This window comes from Salvelinus fontinalis, chromosome 11, assembly GCF_029448725.1.
Source record: "Salvelinus fontinalis isolate EN_2023a chromosome 11, ASM2944872v1, whole genome shotgun sequence".
Classification (NCBI taxonomy): domain Eukaryota; kingdom Metazoa; phylum Chordata; class Actinopteri; order Salmoniformes; family Salmonidae; genus Salvelinus; species Salvelinus fontinalis.
Genome location: NC_074675.1, coordinates 34,765,568 through 34,775,727, shown reverse-complemented (window position 1 = coordinate 34,775,727; position 10,160 = coordinate 34,765,568). Strand labels below are relative to the sequence as shown.

The 10,160-nt window shown below is 40.3% G+C and overlaps 1 long non-coding RNA gene across 1 annotated transcript; it reads right to left on the bottom strand.

Moving 5' to 3' along the window:
• Positions 1-1,297: 1,297 nt before the first annotated feature.
• On the bottom strand, positions 1,298-9,629 carry LOC129865622 (uncharacterized). The gene is made up of 3 exons (XR_008761402.1): positions 9,284-9,629; positions 3,283-3,356; positions 1,298-2,462 (listed from the first exon to the last, which is right to left on the bottom strand). It is a non-coding gene; the product is annotated as an uncharacterized LOC129865622 (long non-coding RNA).
• Positions 9,630-10,160: the final 531 nt, after the last annotated feature.

Genomic DNA, 10,160 nt, shown 5'->3' with positions numbered 1-10,160 from the left:
AGGAGATGTGTCGCGCTGCATGAGGCAAATGGTGGTCACACCAGATACTGACTGGTTTTCTGATCCACGCCTCTAGTTTCTTTTTAAGGTATCTGTAACCAACAGATGCATATCTGTATTCCCAGTCATGTAAAATCCATACATTAGAGGCTAATGAATTTATTTCAATTAATGGATTTCCTTTTATGAACTGTATCTCATTAAATCTTTGACATTGTAGCATGTTGCATTTATATTTTTGTTCATAGTAACTTCAGCGCCAACCTTGATTATCAAGCCATTCATGCATCCTCATGAATAGGCCTACACTCTTAGAAAAAAGGGTTCCAGGCCTCCCGGGTGGCGCAGTGGTCTAGGGCACTGCATCGCAGTTCTAACTGCGCCACCAGAGTCTCTGGGTTCGCGCCCAGGCTCTGTCGCAGCCGGCCGCGACCGGGAGGTCCGTGGGGCGACGCACAATTGGGCTAGCGTCGTCCGGATTAGGGAGGGTTTGGCCGGTAGGGATATCCTTGTCTCATCGCACTCCAGCGACTCCTGTGGCGGGCCGGGCGCAGTGCGTGCTAACCAAGGGGGCCAGGTGCACGGTGTTTCCTCCGACACATTGGTGCGGCTGGCTTCCGGGTTGGAGGCGCGCTGTGTTAAGAAGCAGTGCGGCTTGATTGGGTTGTGCCTCGGAGGACGCATGGCTTTCGACCTTTGTCTCTCCCGAGCCCGTACAGGAGTTGTAGCGATGAGATAAGATAGTAATTACTAGCGATTGGATACCACGAAAATTGGGTAGAAAAGGGGATAATTTGTTTTTTTTAATAATAAAAAATAAAAAAGGGTTCCAAAAGGGTTCTTCGGCTGTCCCCATAGCAGAACTATTTTGGGTTCTCTGGTAGAACCCTTTTGGGTTCCATCTTAAGTGTTCTGCATGGAACCCAAAACGTTTCTTCCTGGTACCAAAAAGGGGATATTCAAAGGGTTCTCCTATGGGGACAGCCAAAAATCTATATAGCACCTTTTTTTCTAAGAGTGTACTCAAGTACTCTCCATCACTTAAGGTCCGCATCAATGTATCAATAGATAGACCAGAAGAGGGGCGATAAATGTCACAATGTGCATTAATTAACAACACTACACACTGGAGAGTCTCCGTAGCCTACGCCTCAATATGTACTGAGAACAAAAGAAGTTGTGGATGATGTACCAAAAAACTGTACGTTTGTATCTCAGTCTTTTAAAACCCTTGTTTTCAATGAGCATCGTTTTGATACCATTCACAGAAGCAAAACCGGGCTCCCTATTTTCGAAATGTTTTTTAAAATATTTTATTTTTGTTCTATTTTTTATTTTCACTCCATATACAAACGTATATATATGAACAACAACTTACAGACGCACACAAACAATGACTACATCTCATCTTCCCAGACCCAAGCTGTATCAATTTGTTTTTCCTCGGTCGCCCATGGTATTTCAATAAAAAAATAACACGATTTTTCCATTGTGTTAATTATGGCGGATTCATTGGATTCCATGGTTTTAGTATACGTTTTTTCAAGATGGGTGATGAGAAGCGAATAGTCCAGCCCATTTGGGTATCTCACTACACCCCCATATGCCATGTCTTGAAATATGCAGACAGACGGATTAAAAGTACGTTTACATTGTCATACCAGACATACCAGAAAGTAGGGATTATTGAGTCATTATTAGAGTAGTTTTACACTTAATAAGACATGACTCTGCCGTTGTGCTGTAGAATGTGAATTTTGTATAAAGACTTGATACATTTGTTTATACTGGATTAAGCATACATTGTCATTAACTGTAATTTCGTTAGTTAGTCGGCACCCCCTACCCCAGATAGCATATGAACAGGTCATAAGCCATGCCAAAAATCTATAGAATAACAGGAAATGAGCTGTAATACTGCAAAGTCAAAATGTATAGAATAGCAGAAAATGTGCTTTAAAAATACAAAATGTTTAAGAATAGCATGATATTAAACTGCACATTTACTCTCTAACCCATGGCAATATGTGTAGAATTGCAGGAAATTAGCTGGGGGGGTGGACTTGCTCAGACCTTGCAGGGGTCCAGGTGAAACTGCAGTACTCCACTTGTCACAATGTCCATGTAATATACACAACACTGGAGAGAGCCTCAACAGGCATATGCTTCAATATGCAGGGGCACCAAAATAGCAGGGGCACCAAATGTCAAATGAATTTACACTACACCTGAGAAAGCCTCCAACTCGGGGCCAACCACTATGGGCTGGCAGCAGCCTACACAGATGTAACGCAGCACGCACAGGTAGACGATCCCAGATAGTCCCACGGTTAGACACAGGAGCAGGAGACTGAGGTAAGACTGGGTAGGTGGGCCAGGTTGCCCAGACGGCATCTGGGTCAGGGGGAGTGAGATGTCGTTGTTGATGTCGAGAATGGGTGGAGGAAGGTCATTGTTTTGTGCTGGGAAAGGAGAAAAGGGTAGGGAGGGAATGGAAGGAAGAGAGAGGGAGAGAGAGAGAATGGGTTGGGGTGGGGTGAAATGAGAGAAACAGAGAGAATGGGAACAAGAGAGAACAGTAGAAAAAGTAAATGAAGAAAGGGAAAATAAAAAGAATGAATGTGTTGGTGAAAAAATAAAGTGATAAAAGTTTGGGGAGGAGGTTGGAAATTGAAAACATTGTGGGTGGGGGTGGGGGGTGAGTGGAGAAACAGAGGAAGGGGACAATAAAGAGAGGAGGGGGGATAAGTAGAAAAGCGAGCAAGAGAGAAAAGGATGTGAAATTGAGGTTGGTGGTCAAGAGGTAACAAATAAAAAACAGACATTGAGGCACAGAAAATAATTTGGGCAGGGACATGGGCTACTACATTCTTATTTTAACAATTATCTCATGGTTAGTGTAGTAGATCAATTCTATTAGCATTGCGTAATTAGAAGATGTGTGTGCTCTCACTGTTTCCACTGGCAGTATATCAGAGGAACAAAACATACCAAATGGCACCCTTTTCCCTATATATAAATATATATATTGTTTTTTTTGTGGATTTTTCCTTTGAGTCAAACATGTTCGGCATGACAATGAGTGACAAGGAGTTTACATTATAGCACAACCAGACTGGCACTCTGGCTATATGAGATGGCATGATAGCACAAACAGACTGGCACTCAGGCTATATGAGATGGCATGATAGCAAACAGACTGGCACTCAGGCTATATGAGATGGCACTGACATTTGGCACAAACAGACTGGCACTAAAGTTATAAGAGATGCACAGACTCACCTGTATTAAATGGCAGAATCATCATCAGCATCAACCTCACCCCCTTAGACAACATCTTGGAGAAATACTTTTATCTATGCAGATATAAACATTATATTACAGATATATAAACATATTATTAACATAGAACAAAAAAAAGGAGGAACGGAAGCGCTGCTAAGGTATACAATAGTAGATTTTGGTAGACAGAAGGTGCTCTTTGGTTAAAGGTAATTAATGTAATTAATTAAAATGCTTTTATTTGTATGGCATGTTCAATAGAAACAAAGTTTCAAAAATCCAATGCGTTTCGGTTGCATGGCCTTCGTCAGGGAGTAAAAATTAATTATAATACAATGTCCTCTTTTGAACAGCTTTTTCCAATCAGCCCTAATTAGAAGAGGGAGTGGTTACAACATTGATTGGACAACACCTAATAAGCAATACTATACACATTCAAAAGTGAAATACCGTAGATATGTTATCAAAACATTTTTACTCCAAGCTAGAAGCATCAGAACGCCTAGAAAGATAGTTCTAACCTTAAATAAGACTGGGCAAAGTGCCAAGAAAAGGAAAGCAATCTATTCCATAGTACACTAGAACACAGCAAACATGGACAACAACAGTCTAAACATAGCTGAGGGCAATAGAGCAAAATGTCCACTAGATGACAGCAAATGGACCTATCACGACCCTACAGAAAAGGTCAGAAATCCATATCTTCATTTAAACCAGGGTACTTAGTGGCCTGTAGTTTGTAAATCCAAAAACTTTCCCTTTGGTTTAGCCGTTTAAGACGGTCCCCTTTTCTAATTGAGGCCGGAACATACCCATAGCTTGTAAGGAGGCAGGGTTGCCATCGTGTAAGGCTATTCTCAACAAGTGTCCTTTGACCTAATGGTACTTCCAATAGAATAATTTAAAATTCAAAAGCCACTCGCACATCTGAGCAATCTTTTTTGCAGGTGCATGGTAACAGTTGAACAAGATGAAGGAAAAAGGAAACCGCACACTGCTCTCGATAGAATCACTGATCTTTAAAAAGCTTACGTATCGGCCTCACGGCCTTCGTCGTGAGGCCGCGAGGCCCGATACGTAAGCTTATTAAAGATCAGTGATACTATCAAGAGCAGTGTGCGGTTTCCTTTTTCCTTCATCTAATAGAAGAAACTATAAAGGACAGATAAGTAGCCCAAACAGAAATTGAAGAAGTAAAAAGGAAAATCACAGAACTCAGTGACAATTCTAACAAAGCACAATGTGATGAGATCTGGAAAGAGAAAGTAGACACATTCACTCTGACAATGAAGCAAGACAAGTTAAGAAAATTTAGAAGAGGTGAAGTAGACTACAGAGATGGCAAGGTCTTTGCCTGGAAAAAAACCAACCTGCAAGAATTCAGAATCACATCTGCAGAGGAGGAAGCCTAGATCAGTTTGTTTCAACTTTACGAGCAGCGACGAAGAGGATCACCCCAGACACTCAGAGACCAGCTCCACCCAAGTTTCAACAAGGCTGTGATCAACATTTCTGGAGAACCCCTTTCTGATGATTGTGTAAGGGTCTTGTCTAAAGGACTGTCCTTTGCCCCCACATACTCAACTAATGAATTCAATACAAAGATTGACCTATTTCGTTTCTACAGGAATCTACATCTGAAGGCCTGGTACAAGCAAAACATCTCTCCAACGACAGACGCCAGTATCTCAGGTCAGGCAGTTTCTGTTCCCTCAAAAACACCTTTTAAGCCTAAGTCCACCTTTTGTCCCGTCGTCCAGAATGCCACACTAAATACATTTGCAAAGAAGGTGAATTTTGATGTGGAGAATCTGTTTAAGGGTAAAATTGACTCCAACCAAACACAACGTAATCTTTCTAAGACAGAGAGGGATGCAGTTGAATCATTGTCCAAAAATGAACGGATTGTGGTTAAAAAAGCAGACAAAAGGTGGCGCTACAGTAGTGTGGAGTAAAGACAAATATGTGACAGAAGCCTACCGTCAATTAGACAATGATGAATTCTACCAATCTCTTACCTTCAACCCAACAGACGACCTAAACACTGAATTGAAAGGGATCCTCACAGAAGCTAAGGAGAATGGCTACATTTCAGACAATAGGTTCAAATTTCTTTTCATTGGCAGTCCACGTATGGCTTCTTTTTATCTTCTTCCAAAAGTCCACAAGAATATTGAAAAACCCACAGGCAGACCAGTCATTAGTGGTAATGAAAGTCTGACAGACAGTAATCAAGTACATTGATTACTTTATTAAGCCTTTTCTGCCGTCACTCCCAGTCTATCTTCAAGATACCATAGATGTGTTGAACAAAATTAAGGAATTGAACAATATACAGTTGAAGTCGGAAGTTTACATACACCTTAGCCAAATACATTTAAACTCAGTTTTTCACAATTCCTGACATTTAATCAGAGGAAAAATTCCCTGTTTTAGGTCAGTTAGGATCACCACTTTATTTTAAGAATGTGAAATGTCAGAATAATAGTAGAGAGAATGATTTATTTCAGATTTTATTTCTTTCATCACATTCCCAGTGGGTCAGAGGTTTACATACACTCAATTAGTATTTGGTAGCATTGCCTTTAAATTGTTTAACTTCGGTCAAACGTTTTGGGTAGCATTCCACAAGCTTCCCACAATAAATTGGGTGAATTTTGGCTCATTCCTCCTGACAGAGCTGGTGTAACTGAGTCAGGATTTGTAGGCTTCCTTGCAAGCCTCCTTGTAGGCCTCCTTGCAAGCCTCCCCCTTTTCCCTCCAAACATAACGATGGTCATTATAGTCAAACAGTTCTAGTTTTGTTTCATCAGACCAGAGGACATTTCTCCAAAAAGTACGATCTTTGTGCAGTTGCAAACTGTAGTCAGGCTTTTTTATGGCGGTTTTGGAGCAGTGGCTTCTTCCTTGCTGAGCGGCCTTTCAGGTTATGTCGATATAGGACTCGTTTTACTGTGGATATAGATACTTTTGTAACTGCTTCCTCCAGCATCTTCACAAGGTCCTTTGCTGCTGTTCTGAGATTGATTTGCACTTTTCGCAACAAAGTACATTCATCTCTAGGAGACAGAACGCGTCTCCTTTCTGAGCAGTATGACGACTGCGTGGTCCCATGGTTTTTAAACTTGCGTACTATTGTTTGTACAGATGAACGTGGTACCTTCAGGCGTTTGGAAATTGCTACCAAGGGTGAACCAGACTTGTGGAGGTCTACAATTATTTTTCTGAGGTTTTGGCTGATTTATTTTGATTTTCCCATGATGTCAAGCAAAGAGACACTGAGTTTGAAGGTAGGCATTAAAATACATCCACAGGTACACCTCCAATTGACTCAAATTATGTCAATTAGCCTATCAGAAGCTTCTAAAGCCATGACATGATTTTTTTTAAATTTTCCAACCTGTTTAAAGGCACAGCCAACTTAGTTTGTAAACTTCTGACCCACTGGAATTATAATACAGTGCAATACAATGCAATGATTCAACTGCTTTGTATTTCGTTAGTGTAAATTCAAACAAAAGCAACTAGCTAAAACATTACTGTTATTCAGCAAATACAAGTTAATGGTTTAAATGCAGTTTCTGCTTGTATAACTTTGTTCTGTGGGGTTAACATGGAGTCAAGTGAATACTGTTTTTTTGTGTTTTAAAAATTTGTTTTTTGCATAAGTGAAATAATCTGTCTGTAAACAATTGTTGGAAAAATTACTTGTGTCATCCACAAAGTAGATGTCCTAACCAACTTGCCAAAACTATAGTTTGTTAACAAGAAATTTGTGGAGTGGTTGAAAAACAAGTTTTAATGACTCCAACCTAAGTGGTTGTAAACTTCCGACTTCAACTGTAGGTAGAGCTTCCTTTTTAGCCACCATGGATGTCGAGTCTCTATACACCACCAATGAACATGAACAAGGATTGGCAGCTCTGCACCATTTCTTGAGTACCCGGCCTGAGACTGAGATGCCTCCAACAGAATTAATTGTCTCACTGACTGAATGGACTCTTAATAATAACATCTTTGTCTTTCAGGACCGTATTTTTAAACAAGTCAAAGGATGTGCCATGGGAGCTTGCTACAGCCCTTCCTACGCTGGTTTGTACTTGGGGAAATGGGGAAATGATTTAATTTTGGATCCTTCTAATAACCATTTCTTTGACCGGATTATATGGTGGGGCCGCTATATTGATGATGTTTGCCTGTTCTGGTCCGGCTCAGAAGATTACCTTATTTCCTTCCACCAATACCTTAACAGCATTAACCCAAACATCAAACTAACTATGGAGTGCAGCAAGGATAACATTCATTTTTTTGGACCTTGACATCAGTAAAAATGACAAAGGTTGTTTGCACACATCAATCTTTAGGAAGCCTACAGATGGGAATACCATTCTGAGGGCAGACCGCTTTCACCCCAAAAGGCTAAATGAGAACATTCCATATGACCAGTTCCAAAGAATCCGCATAATTTGCGATAAGGAAACAGACTACAGTGTCATCTGCTGAATTGGAGAATTGCTTCTTGAATCGGGGCTACAGCGCTCAGGTCCTGAAAGATGCAGGTATAAGGGGTGGATTACTTGACAGAGAGAACTTGTTGCAAAGGGGAGTGCCTCGTGATACATCAGAGAGAGTGTACTTTGTTACAAAACACAGCACTGAAGCAGAGAACATTAAAAATAATAATTCAAAATAATTGGGGAATCATCCACAGCGATACGCTACTACGCCAAGTCTTCCCTGAGCCACTAGTCATAAGCTTTAAAAGATGTCCTACCCTAAATGACAAATTAGTCCACAGCTATCCTCCTGATGACTCTCAAAAAACTTGACTTGACCACAAACCCATGGGCTCTTATAAGTGCAACCATTGCAGAAATATTGCACGGAAAAGTATTTTGTTGACACAGCTTCTACAAAATGGAGTATCACGTCAAGCATTTCATTAACTGCAAAACCACTCATGTCAATCTACAGATTGGAATGTCCGCAGTGCAAGGTGTTCTACAATGGACGGACAAAGAGACACTTTCAAGACCGCTTAGCGGAACACAAGTGTGCCATATGGGTAGGCAATGAAGACTACCTCATGGCAAGGCACTACAAGTCCTTACACCATGGCAACCCTGCCTCCCTACAAGCTATGGGTATTGATCATGTTCCGGCCTCAATTAGAAAAGGGGACCGTCTTAAACGGCTAAACCAAAGGGAAAGTTTTTGGATTTACAAACTACAGGCCACTAAGTACCCTGGTTTAAATGAAGATATGGATTTCTGACCTTTTCTGTACGGTCGTGATAGGTCCATTTGCTGTCATCTAGTGGACATTTTGCTCTATTGCCCACAGCTATGTTTAGACTGTTGTTGTCCATGTTTGCTGTGTTCTAGTGTACTATGGAATAGATTGCTTTCCTTTTCTTGGCACTTTGCCCAGTCTTATTTAAGGTTAGAACTATCTTTCTAGGCGTTCTGATGCTTCTAGCTTGGAGTAAAAATGTTTTGATAACATATCTACGGTATTTCACTTTTTAATGTGTATAGTATTGCTTATTAGGTGTTGTCCAATCAATTTTGTAACCACTCCCTCTTCTAATTAGGGCTTTTTGGAAAAAGCTGTTCAAACGAGGATATTGTATTATAATTTCTTTGTACTCCCTGACGAAGGCCATGCAGCCGAAACGCATTGGATTTTTAAAACTATGTTTCTATTGAACATGCCATACAAATAAAGGCATTTTAATTAATTATATGAAGAATGCCTTGGTCCTCCTTTCTTTTTGATATATTATTAAAAATTGACCAATTACATCTGAAGAGATGAATCATTTTTCATACACAAAATATTAGTATGTAGATGTATTTATAGCTATGCAGATGACTCGATCAATATAAAAAGGATATACTTATAAATATTGTTGGAAATCAAAGATTAGAAATAGACAGACTGAGACAGACCAATAGACATACAGTATCAACAGCAAAATGTGTATATTAAAATACTCACAACAGTAAAAATAATCAGTTTTTGGTATCTTTTCCACTGTCTCTTCTGCTGTCACATCAATTCCACTTTCCACCTCGTTTCTAGAATCAAGGTAGCCTAGTCATGTAAATTGGTCCAATTAGTCCTCTTTTTTGCTATGTGAAAAATCTACAAGAAATCTGCCCTTCAAGTGCTATAGCCTACCACATCAAGCCCTCACAATCTTCTACCCACCCGCGTTATCCGCCAGAGCATTTTGTTGTATTTACCAACAGCACAGCTGCGCTTCACAGGCAAGGAAAGGCAAGGAGGAGGAGAGATATGGGTGTGAATAATTGAATACAAACGACTAGTAATCTAACACAAGTATTGGATTATGCCATACAGCCTCGGGGCAGGTTTAAGTGCCCTATGCTTTTGCCTGCAGGTGGGCTGATGCATGGGTTTTCTCACCTCCTCCTCAAGGTCCTAAAACACTTTTTTGTTTTGTCTCAATAAGACTTTTAAGATCCACATTCATGTTAGCTGTAGCACATTTTTAGCTGTGTGCACAGTTCATTCATTTTATAGGCTACACACGTTGTACACTTTGTACACACTTCATTTTGATTCTCCCCTACTGATAGCCTATATTTACATACATGCATATCAGCCATTTGTAGTCTAATATTGTGTGTCCACTCCACGCCTGTTCACAACACGGGAGCATCTATTCAAAGTTAAATTTACAAGGAAACAGAGCCTCCTACCCTTTAACTTATTCAATGCGCATGCCAGAAAGAAAAACTCAGGTATGAATTCAATTGCACTTTAATAGATGCCCCCCTCGGACTGCAACAGCAGAGGGCTGCAGAAGTTCAACTTACAAGGAACATGCATAACTTATACAGAAAGAAAA